The following is a 14,107-nucleotide window of genomic DNA, read 5'->3' on the forward strand; positions in this document are numbered from 1 at the left end:
CAAAAGTCGCGCGTCTGTACGTATAGCACGTGTTCAAAATTATTTGCAAACGGCAATAATGTGTTACGTAGTATAACTCTTAAATGGTAACATGTTATTTACTTTTTTTATGAGGTATTTTTTCCAAAAATCCAATACAAAAATATATATATATATAATATATTATATATATATATATATATATATATATAATATATATTATATATATTTACAGTATTTGATGCGAATATATCCAGCGCTTTCATTGCGGCTCATCTTCAATTACAACGAATAATATATTATACTGAATCGTTTTCGATCGTTTATCATAAAACATTAAATAACGTCTTGGTACTCGTAGATCAATCGCGTGTTCGAACCTTTTATATTTATTTTAAACATCGTTTACACAAATTATCCTTTTCAAAATTTACTGTCTGTAAAATATATCTTTTTCTGATTTCTAAAGGGTCCCGAAATTATTAGTCTAACTCGTCAATTATTAGGATTATTATTATTACTATTAAAAACGTTTTATCTACAATTATTGTCGAAAAAATCAAGTACCGGTTTGGACGTTTATTTTTTGAGTATCATGCTATTTACAGTTAATACTTTATTGTTAAGATCAATAATTTAGGTACCTATAAATATATTCCCTTTTCACAATGTAATGACAGCTTTGACCATTAGCAGTAAAAATAAGTAACCAGCAAGGTTATATTTTTATACAAAAAGTATATGGATTGAAAAATATCAATGTATTTTTTATTCTTAGCTTTAATAGAATAAATTTTTATTTTATGAAATTATCGGAAGATTATAGTCGGGCAGAGGTTTTCAAACTGTGCGGGTTGAGTAAAATTTCAAAATATATTTAAAAATAATACATATATATAATATATTATATTATATTTCTGCAGTATACTTTTCGTTAACGAGCGTTAATTTTATATTTCATTACAAATTAAAAATATATATATATTCATTAATATTTGGTGTAAATTAAAAATTGTTATTAGCTGTGTTTGTCATTTAGTCTTTTTTATACACGTTGTTGCTCACACGTAATTATTATGCATTATTGTTTGTGATGACCGATAATTTAGTGATCGCGATTCAGTATAATAAAACATTTTTACTACTGTAGATATTTAAAAAATATATCTATTATATTATATTATATATATTATTAAACACAAACAAGTATATTCAAAATGAATAATAAATTTATATATTGTAATATAATTTTAAGACATATTATTGTTAAAAAATATTGTAATATATAAATTATAATTATTCGTAATGATTTAAATACCTACTTTTTAAAATGTCTATTGGATTTGGATTCATTTATATTACCTATATGTATTTAAATTTGTTTAGTTATAATTTAAAGACAGGTATAAAGATGATTATTTTCAGTTAATTAGTTGCTATATTTTAATGTTTAGAGCATTAAACCTTTTGATCTTCTATACTGTAAACATATTAAAAACTGAAATGACTTACTAAAAAAGAGTATACCTATAACTATAAATGTGTATTCTGTAAGTAATTGATTGGGTAGAATTTCATTTTATTTTTTATATTTGTATACTGTAGGTACAGTATTTACTGCCGTTTGTCTTACTGTATGTAACAATAGAATAATTCTTACAAATTGGTAAATGTAATTATCATTTTAAAATATGTAACCAGCATGGGGTTGATTATTTAAAAGCGGCATAGTTACTTACACAGAAAAAGGGTGGGAAACCGCTACTCTGGCGGTTTTTGGACACTTACAATGCATATGTTTAAGAACAAATTAACATTTCCCTACCTAACCCACTAAAATGATTCTTTAGAGTTCATATTTATTTTAATTATAATCTTAATTTAGGTATTTTGAATAAAAGCAAAAGAAAAAAAAACGTGAGAATAAAATATAAATAACTATTTAGTCATAAATAAATTAAAAAAGAATAACAATAAAACTATTTAAATATAATAATATATAATATGATATAGGTGTGTCATTAATAAATTATTTTTAAACAAAATATAAAATACTTTAACAGTGCGTGCAATATAATATTGTACTTTGCGATATGCGATCGATTGAATATTGTAAAATTTGCTCTTAATAATTATAATGTTTATCAATCATAACAAGCACTCAAAACTACATAAATAATATAATAATAATAATTATAGTAGTGTAATTTTAGTGTACGAATCATTAAGTTTTAAAAAGAGCTTTGTAGTTAGGTAAAAAATATTTCTGAGAAGTATAAATTTAATTATTGCATTTATACAAATTCAAATAAAAAGTGTTCCTATACTTTCTACCAACTGCATATTTACAAAAAAATGCACATACTAAAATATCATCATCTGTCATTGGTTAGTATTGTACGTAATTGGTTAATACAACTAAAATCTTTCATGTGCACTAAACAGCATGCACAAGTGTTTTGTATATAAATTATTGTAGTATAATTATATAGTTATACCTAAATAGTTCGAATAATGTTCTGAAAAGATTGCTGTTAAAAGCGTAATGAATATCAGTGAAAGTAGTGAGCATATATTTTTTTTTAATCAAATGTTTTTTTATTTTTTTATTATTGATTTTAATTATTTTTTGCAAACTGTGATTATTTATATTGGTAAGTATTAAATGATTGAATTCAAACGTTAACCGCGTATTGGGATAATAGGACCTCAATAAAGGGATCCAAAAAAAACGCCTATATGCACAATAGCACAATTCGAGCTGTTGTAATGGTAAAATGGGGAGAATAATGTGAACACCTGTAAAAAAATGTAAACGTCCACACATAAATCTATACACCTTTTCAAAAATAATATCTGAGAAAGAAATATGGGTATAATCTTGTACACATTATATTCAATATAAGTGTTACCCAATTGCAGAATTTATTATATAATCGATTAAAATTATTTCAAATTTAAACATAAAATATCGCTATTTAAGAGGTATTTTCAGAGTTTGAAAAGTGTACTTATTCTACAGACACTTGCTTAACTTCTCATAATTATTTGAAAGTTAAAATATTACTAACAAAAATACTTATTCATTAACAATAAAAAAAAAATCAGTATAGTGTTAAACATTAAATATCATATTTGTGATTGAACATTTTCAACTTAACTATGATTTTTATATTTTTTTGTTAAACGATCATAATAATATGTAGATGGACATTGATATTAAATATTGTGCACGCTTTGATAAAAATGATCTCAAGTCAATGAGTAAAATATAGGAAATTTATCTTGCACCATGTAAATGTTAGATTTCTTAGAGTATTACGATAACTACCTTATTCAATTATAAGCAGTGTAATACTCATTTCTCAACATACTGCAGTGTTAATAGTCGTTGACCCAAAAACCTCTATTTTTAATAATTTCAGACACTGACATTAATGTAATTCAAGTATTTAAAATACAAACGATAAATCGAACAGAAAGAATTATAAATCATTTAATTATTATTTTAATCGGAAATTCATTCCCCCACGAAATGTATACCTATTATTTTATTATAATATTTTCTCATGATTTTTGAGAATTTCTAATATAAAAAAGATGTCGCTTACGTTTTCTAATCTTATCATTGACATAAGATAGATTATTTTCAACGTACGTATAAAATAACTTAAGACACTATATAAGTAGTTCTATGATTTTAATTGACATAGTTAAGTAATAATGACAGTTTGACACAAATACATAATTTGCAATCTCCACGTTTTATTTCAATTGTACATTGTGGTGCTCAATTCATTTGTGTAGAATACTAGTCATTAAAAATACTTTATAATGATGTTTATTCGATACTTAAATGAATGACCTTAAACAAATGTGAAAACGTTTATATATTTAATTAGTTATGACATATGACTTATGGATTTAATTTACATAATATTAATACACTGCATAATATAGATATTTTATTGATAAACTACAATACACTATATACGGATACACGCATAATATATTATATTATTTACTAGTTTACTACTTTTTAATTGTTATACATAGACATTAGACATAAATATAACTAAGAAATTACGAAATATTAAATTACTTTATGTGTAATTTTTAAAGGTATTTGATGAGTCAATATATACAAAGTACCTATTATATTTAATTTATTTTTTTAATTTGTTTTAATAATAATTGTTTTATAAAGTAAATAAATAACTTACTAAGTAAATATTAATACCACTTCAATAAACAGTATTTCAATTTCAAGTACACATATTAAATCACACAAAGTAACGTGATACATAGGTATAAAGTACTTAATATATTTATAGGTTCTTCAAACTTTCGTTGTAACTTAACCCTATGTGCTTTTAAAAACTATGAATACAGAGTATATATTATGATCCATGATTCATTTCAATGTCTATACTCTACTCTCGTTGTTTTGCAAATTATATTTTTACATAATTTGATCACCTTACAAATTATTTTGAATAAGTTATAATTTTTAATCATTTTTTTTTTATGAATGGTTTTTAAATGACAGAATATGCTTTTAATTTATTCCAAATCAACATTTTTTTTTTATTATTCCGATACATAAAAATCGAGTTTTAAGTGATTAGTAATTTGTTGCAATCTTTAATTATTAATTAGTGTTTGTACCTTAGATTATCTGAGTATTATAGCACAAGTGTAGGTACCAGCAAAATAATATGTTGGTCGTCTACTCGTCTACTCCATTTCTTTAAATCTTAAATACTTATAACTAATTTATAATTAACCGCTCGTTAAAAATGTTAACGTATTCAATATTCATATACCCCAATATAATAATATAAAATATATACAGCTGCAGAGTATAAAAATTAAAAACGAATTTTGTCATTCACAAAAATGTTTAGTACTCATCAGTAACTCTCAAACTATAATTTGTTCTTTTGAGCTCTGGCAAATGACAATAACTAATTTTAAATTTTAAATGAAATTAATGAAATTATCAACTCTATTTTTTAAGTATAATTTTACTTACCATCAAATTGCTTAACTTTAATTTCTTTAACTTAAAAGAGTATTGTTAATCGTATTTAAGAAATTGAGATTGTTATTTTCATTTGTTAAGTATCAAAAGAACAAAATAAAGTTTTATAGTGTGCATCTTTATAAAATATAGAATTACCCAATAACTAGAAGAAAAGAGTCATTTACATTATTTAATAAAAAATGTCAAACAAATCCCAAACTATAATTAGTGAAGTATATTAATTATGGATTATGGATTTAAATCATTATTATTATTAATAATAATAATCAGCTACCACGATTTTCACATTATATTTCTGTAAACAGTTGAGAATTGTATATATTTACCTAATAATATTATTATATACAATAATCTGCCAGTGCGGTCGAACCACTGAAAAATACAATATTACCATTATCCTCTCTGCGGGTCGTTGTTAGCATTTTTTTTTTTTATTCTCGTTATACATTTTGTTTCAATAATTTTTTAATTGGTCAATAAAAACCAAGCGGCAACAAAGATTTATCGTATTCGGTGCTGGTATTGCGTGCGTTTAAATTGGTTTCTAGCCCGGTAAAATTTATTCATGAAATATACCGTATAAACGCGTTCGCTGCCGATGAGATATATGTGTGTGTGTTTGTGTGTATGTTTATATACACCTGCTATACGAATGCAATTCCGAAGGTTGTAAATCCATTATCAGCGTAGAAGTACAATAATGAGTACGATTTTTTTTTAATTTCATTTAATTGTTCTTCCTTTAAACTACGTCATCTACCTGGTTGTCTGTGTGTCAATTATAGTGTGCATTTAAATTTAAATAAGCATACAAAAATTGGTACAAATCATACAAAACGACTATGCAGCAATGATATAATTATTTGTATATTACATTATAATATAATGTTTCAGGGATTGAACCGCAATACTATGTCATACGGAGATCTCAGTAAATGAGATTTAGATTATAGTTGCTATGGTGTGATGTTAATAAAATTCCATAAAATATATTATATAATGATGATTTAATTTATTTTTTTAAATTTAATAAAGTATAATAATTTCGTATTATCAGATGCAATCAATATTATTGCACGACAGCTTCAAATACTAAAATCCAAAGTAAACATATAATTTTATACAAAATATAAAACATCACACCCAAATTAATAAATCGAGCTTTCTGTTTATTAATAATAAATCCTAATTCTACAATAAAATAAAATTTCAAATAATCACCCTGATAAAATATAACTGTGTATATTATACTTATTATTGTTTATTAGTGGTTGCGCAAATAGTATTCTAGTCAGATTAATATACAATAATTATATAATTGCACGTTGTACGTACTTATATACAGTTAATCACTCATCATTATATTGTTCAGATAGTATTATTATTATATAAAAATATAGATATATAGGTACGATGTGTTTTGATCATGAACATGCACTTTTTTTAAATATATTATGCTTATTTTTTTTTACATAAAAACAAAACATTATAACCGAGCCTTATTCTAAAACTATCGATGACTTTTATTATAAAATATATTCTTAAAATAATCTATAATTTATTTTATTTTTTGTTGATTTTTGGTTATTACCTCGTTGTAAATAAATCTAAATACATGTAGAAATAAAATACATGGATTAATGTTTTCATAAAATAGAAACGTGTATCGATTCAAGACCATAAATTAAATTTTTCAAATATGTGCCTTATTATAACATTTACTCATAAAATCGAGAGAAATATTGTGCGTATACTGATCAATTTTATGCTACAAACAAACCTTCAACAGTTTCTTAGAATATTTACATGATTACTTGAGAGCACCATGTTTTCTTAAAGTTTTGGTACACCGTTGCGTTTCACAAATTGCCGGAGGCTGTACACAGTACGCACATATACATATATATTTTGTAGTTTTTACGCATACATTATACGATTTGTTACGCACCTCTAAATATGTGTAATATGTATTGACTATTGACTGTTGAGACTATGAGTATAGGAATTTCTTGGCATACCATTCAATCTTAATCATACTGAAAGACTATACATTTTTTACTGGCGTGTACTTAAACAAACATTTAAATGGCACGAATATAGTACCTATATGATTAAGAAAGGAATTCCAATTATTATATTGTTTTATACAAATAGCTAGATATGTGTGTTTACTTAAACCATAATTACGTGTCATACTCATTTCCATGAATATTTTTAAAGATTCAATTAATTTTTTTTTATTTATTTAATTTTTTTGTTAAGAACAGAACTAAATAAATCATTCTACCTATATCATTTTTTGTACACGTGTATCAAACAATTATTTATTATATACCTACCTATAGTCTTTTTTGAAAAAAAAAACAAAAGGGACAAATCCTTTATAGTTTATGTATTTAACTATGACTACATTTAATAATTTAATCTAGGTATATAGGTGTAAAATTTAATTTATTTTCTTAAATTAGAACATAATAAGTATATAATATAGTACAGTAGATTGGTTATTTCTTAGAGCGTTGTACACTTGTACATATGTATATATATATATATATATATATGAACAATATACACAATATAATATATTCTTTATTTGTATCATATTAGTGTCAAAACTGTTTTATTGTCTATAAAAATATTGAAAAGATAAGTATTTTAAACTCCAACTGTACATCGTAAAATATTGTGAAATCAGTTATATGAATAACTATGATTCATAGACCATATTATGGAGTACATTATACCTATTAATATATTATAAGTTCACGAATAAAGTAATTTATATATTATATCAACTATCCACTCTACATCATATAATAAAATTGCTTACATAAAAGTGTTTTTTTTTTTTTTTTTAAACAAAGCATATAATGTAATTATTATATGTTATCATAATATTACCTACAGTAAATATGGAATATCTTAAACCCAGCTATATAAGATATTCCAATAAACTAAATAATAATATATAATAACCTTAACTCCCTTTTATACGTCTTGTACTTATAATATGGCTGTATCGTAACTAATGTCCTGGAACGCACGCATTTCTGTCGATCCGAGGAAACGGCATATAATTTATGGACTGCCGTTGAAATCGCCAGCCGGCTGGCGACGGCGGTGGCAACGGCGGCTTATCATCGATAAATCATCCATACCTCGGACAATATAATGTGCGATAGTAAATTACCGTTGGACGGGTGACGGGGTTTGGAGAAGTGTGCGAGGAGGGATAGAGCTGCCGCCGAGAGAGATTGATACGTGAAGTATTCGGATCATCGGTTCTTGTGTAGTTGTTTTTTTATGTTACCTATACATTATGCGCCAAGATTATAATAAAGAACAATTTGAATATTTTAAAACCATAATGTCTGACCCGAGGGCACGCGTCCTGCACCTTGACGTGGTCTCGTAATTAGAAATTTAGACTGTTGTTTAAAACAAGAGAACGACGACAGAGACGGAGATAGTGTTTGCAGCGAAGGGGAACAGGGTGAAAAAAACACCGAAAGAAAATGACGACGTCTCGTAATATATTTATATATATATGTATTATAGCATATACATTTTTTCGAGATAATATTATTATTAAGATTTTTCGTTGCGGTTCCAGGCACGACGATAAATTCATTCTGTCGGTTGTAAATTAAAACTCCATTTTTCTAGATAGGTATAAAACGCGCGCGTAACCTGACCCTACGATGGACCTACTTTTTTATATATTTTTTCCAATTTAACTCACCGCCCGCGTTAGTTCTGTTTTATTTATATTAATCGTTTATGTCTTCCTGCTATAAATATATCTGCTGCTCTCATACCTAATTTCTACTTGGCAGCGAGTTTTTTTCTCGTTTCATACGTTGATAAATGTGAGATTGTCTACATGCATATATGTATATGCCGCTATGCATGTTCATTTACCTATGTTAATTTTTGTAACCCCATAAATGAGCGCGGAAAACAAAATTTCAAACAAACAGCGCGCATGAATATAAATGATACGACGAGCGTTATTATTTTTTCTATAGCCACCCACGTACGTGATGGGCAAATTAAATGGATATACTCGTATTTTGTTCTCCGTCGTCATTTCATAATCAACGATATTATATTAAATATAAATTACACAAATGCCTATACGTTTTTCCAAGCCATCATTATTCCACACAAATTATATCATGCTTGGTTAAACGGTTTTTCGTTTTAAAAAAAAAAACACATAATCATCGGTACAGCTAAGAATCATTACGCAAATTTTAAAAATCTGACCGCATACAGGCAAATCTATTATAAAAATACGCGTGAATTCATTTGTTAACACAAATTAATTTTCTGACCTAGTCGTTTCTACCACCGTGGTCGGACGTTCTATCCCGTATTATTGTGATGATACACAACAGCCATAGCTAGGACTACGGTAGCGTGTAATGTCCACTGCGGGAGGTCGGAAGCGACAAACCTCCCGCAGTCGCCGACTCAACAGGGGCTCTTCGAGCCTGTCCGGCCGACAAACCGATTGTAGAATGTATTCATATTGTCGACAGTAGTAAACGGGTGTTTGTCTGCTACCGTGTGACTATACGACGCGATGGCGACGGCACTATTTACATATTATTATTATCATATCGGTTCACCAACGACTGAGGCCCCCCGTGGAAAGTGAACCGGCACGTGCTACCGAAAATTCAAATAACAATGCACGTTTTTTGTGTATGCTTACTGAAGTCCATTTTCAAGCGATAATAAGAATTTTCCTAATTTCCTATGCAGATTTATTAATTTACCAAACTGATTTTGGAATAGTTTTTCCGTAAAATCGTAAATTGACGGTATTTATACAACAGGAAGTGTTTAGCAGTATAATAATATTATATAATATAGTTTATATTAGTTCGTAACATATATATTATTTTGTACCCGTCATAGACGTCATAAACATTAAAGTTGTATGTGTTTATGTTAGTAACATAGTTTCTAAAATATATACAACATGTATATATCAATATCATATATATTGTACATATTGTACATATATGCTGAATAATGTATACTATTATTGATAACTGGAGACCAGATAGAACTGCAGCTGCTGCTTGTACTAATTACTCGAATTTTAACAGTACTTAATCCTTATATAATCTTAATAATGTTTTCTAATAACTAATGTTATTGTTTTATTTTATTAATAGGTAAATGATTTGCTATGAAATTTATTTTATCTGGTTAAATTAAATTGGTTAATGAAATGTAGGAATAAATTTATTAAATATACAAGTAGATAACATATCACATGGCATGGTGATTTAAAATTTGTTTTTGAATTGAAAATTTTTTCTCCCAATAAAATAATTAAAAACTAAAAAAAATACCCTTGATAATTTGATTTACGCACGTATATAAGTACATTTTGGTTGCAAAATATTAACGCGCATGCAAATAGTTATCTATTCATACAAATCGAATTTGTTCACTTACCCTAAAAGGCTAAAACGGAATATTTTAATAAGTAAAATGTAACATGTTATATGCAAATTTTTTTACTGTCAGCCTTATATAACAGTATAATTAATTCATTGTGATATACATGGCGACGGCGACGTGGCGTAAGTGGTATTTTACATGTTTATCGTGTATATTATATAGATAGATGGGAATAAGGTACAATATGACATGACTGCAGCTAGTGAATTTACTATAACTATATATGTATTTATGCCATATTGTTGCCATCACAAAAATATAATATATGAAGAGTATTTACAATTAATTATATTATATTTGTATTAGACTATAATATATATATTATTAAGTTCTATGTTATTGACGTTTTGCTCCTATAGATAAAATATATTTGTACCATCTTTTTATTTTATTGAAATATTTGTTAACATAAAGAGGTATTCGGAATGCTTGTATTATAAACATTACAATAGTTATTTAAAGTATTTCTAGGTCGTAATCATATTGCTTTCTCATAAATATATTCTTATGAGTTATGAGACGTTATTGAAATGTAGTTTGAAAAACAATTAAATTATTTAAATGTATATTTTTTTTTTATTATTTAATCGTTTTAATCAGTGGTACCCAACTTTTTTTTCGTAGATCACTAGATCACAAATGTAAAGTGTTGCACTTGTATTATATGGACTACCAATTACAGAAAAACATTACATAGTTATAAAAAAAAAAAATAGACACGATTGCAAATCACCGATGTAACGAATACTTTGACTCCTAAACAAGTCAAAAAATTTAAGAAAGAATTTAAAAATGAAATTATAAATTACATAAAAGGTCAGCAAATATTGTAAGTACACAACAAATCTTTAAAATAATAAATTTCAATTTATAATAATACCTATATACCTATTGACTACTTTAATACAAAAATACCAAATACATATTAACAATCATTGAAAATATCCTAATACGTTTATATGTAAAAAAAATATAATATTGTTAATGTGACTTATCATAACTAATTCAACTTTACCTTCAAAGAATTATACATTAATGTATTATTATAATATATAATATATAATATAAACACGACAGCTTGATTAAAACCGTAGGTATATACTTATTTATTATTATACTATTCTTATGTTTGATAATATATTTTTTAATTGGACTCTGTAGAATAATATACAACCATGTTATAATCATTTTTTCTATAAATTTTAATAGTTTGTCCAATATACGTTATAATATATATTATATTGTGTGTATAAAAACGTATCCCAAATATTAATTTATAACTTTATACATCGTAAACATATTTTTATGAATGACTGGCAATCCGCATAAGTATATAACTCTAGTATATAACTCTATATTTTATTATTATATCATTGTAAGTTACCTACACAGGTTAAAAAATGTAATAGTTTATGCGATGACTTTAATTGGAATGCGCGCGATATCATTAACATATAGAATAGATTATCAACACAATTTATGGTACATCAATAGAGAAAATAGATATTGTAGAAGTACATTATGACATTATGTTTACAATTTTCACAATGAAAAATACTGAAATTAAAAATCAAATGTTATTTTTCATAAATGTAACCTCTAGTTCAGGCATACATATCTATTGTATAATATAACAATATGTAAGTATGTAGGTAATGGGTAGGGGTATATAGGTGTATGATATATATTATGTATATTATGTTTCACAATTTTTTAATGTAATTATTTTTCTCCACGTGATGACACTGTGCCAGGCTGTTATTTCCTTTCCGCGTCTAGTATTATATACTTTTAATTTCGTAGTACTGATGATGAAAATAATATGATGTGTTTTACATGTGGAATTAAAAGATTGGGCGTTGCTGTGGTAATCACGTGGGCTGGTGATAGGAGGAAAGGAAACGGGTTTAAGGAATTTAACGTAAAACACGCGTGTCGTCTGTCAAATTTAACTGCTGTGGTATACACCTCTAATGACCTCAAGGCAACCAACCAAAATGGTCTATCAAAGCCAATAATCTGGCAATAACCTAAAAAATTATAATAATTATAATGTAAATTATACGTAAAAACATACGGACAATAAATAAAAACGTAATTTCACTTTAGTCATATCTGTCAGCGTATCACGTTAAACTTTATATAACTCATTTTTACGTCAAATTAATGTAAATTCTGTAATTGCATTGAACAAAATATTAATATTAAATAAATAAAATGCATAGAATTTCATCACTTCTCAAATAAACTATAAATGCTTTACCTTTATATATATAATACGGTTTATTAAATAATCACAATTTGATCAACCCTTAACTATACACAATATTCATTTTTAAATATTATAGCTGTTAATTTTTTAGAATATATTATAATAAGAAAGTTTTCATAACATGATAAATCATATAAATAATTTAACTCAATTAATTATTAAACAAAATAATTATTAACAAATTACTTATTACATGTAAGGATTAAAAAAATCATTTCATAAAATAAATGATTTGAATTTTTTGCGTAATAGATGGTCACAAAAATGTTACTCAAGATGTGCCATATAAATATAATAACCATTATGTATATTATTATAATTGGTAGGTACTCAGTACTAGCAGTACATCACCATTATGTACTACATTAGTGGTAAATATTTATTGTTTATTTTAATTTTTTAATAAACGCTTATTCAACTACTATTAGTCATTAGCCTATATATAATATCTTATTTTAACATAATTTAACTTGACTATCTGTATGTCTATTATGTATTTTACAACTAGTTAAATTTAAAATTATTTTTTTATGTAGAATATAATCAATGACAATAGTTTTAAAAAAGTTATATATAAAGTGAACGATACCCCCGTGTTGGCCAATTGTATAATATGCACTATACAGTTTACACAATTATATAATATGTTTATGTTTAGTTATATATTTGTTTATATCGTTAAAAATATACACGTGAATACGTGACACTTCTATTCGTTATATTTTTCCTGAACAATCACTTATCGTTGTTTATATTCAATAGTGTTTTAATTCATCCATCAGACGAAGTGTATATAGGTATACCTAGCTATAGTTTCAGATTTTATTATTTTGTCAAGTCATTCTGGTAATGGACAACATTATTTTCCGTACATGCACACTCAAACAACCGTCAAGAGACAGTATATAATGTATAATTATTATTATTTAACTCGTTTTGTTTCGAACAGACGAAACGTCCACTTTCCCCTCCACCCTCCAACCGTTCGAAATTTAGTTGGTACCGTAACGAGTATTATACGATGAAATATATTATATATATATTATTATTATAATATATAGTATTACACCACGCAATACTTACGAATATTTCTACGTTAACGCGTGAGTTAAAACCTCATTAACGTAAATTAGATTTAGAATTGGTCGTATTTTACACATATAAATAAAGAAACGAATAATGTTTATATTATGATGTAGGTACAATGTGCATATGAATTACAAAATAATAATATTTCAATAGAGTTTTCCGGTAATATTGGAGCATTATACTACTCATATCCACAACTGCAGTCTGCAGTTATTGTTGGATAACAAATACGAACACGA

At 26.0% G+C, this 14,107-nt stretch overlaps 1 protein-coding gene across 1 annotated transcript in view; it reads left to right on the forward strand.

The window, feature by feature from the left end:
* LOC114120883 (transcription factor AP-2-epsilon) overlaps positions 1–14,107 on the forward strand; it is a 172,754-nt gene that overhangs the window by 54,776 nt on the left and 103,871 nt on the right. The window lies entirely within an intron of this gene.

This window comes from Aphis gossypii, chromosome 3 (assembly GCF_020184175.1).
Source record: "Aphis gossypii isolate Hap1 chromosome 3, ASM2018417v2, whole genome shotgun sequence".
Lineage (NCBI taxonomy): Eukaryota > Metazoa > Arthropoda > Insecta > Hemiptera > Aphididae > Aphis > Aphis gossypii.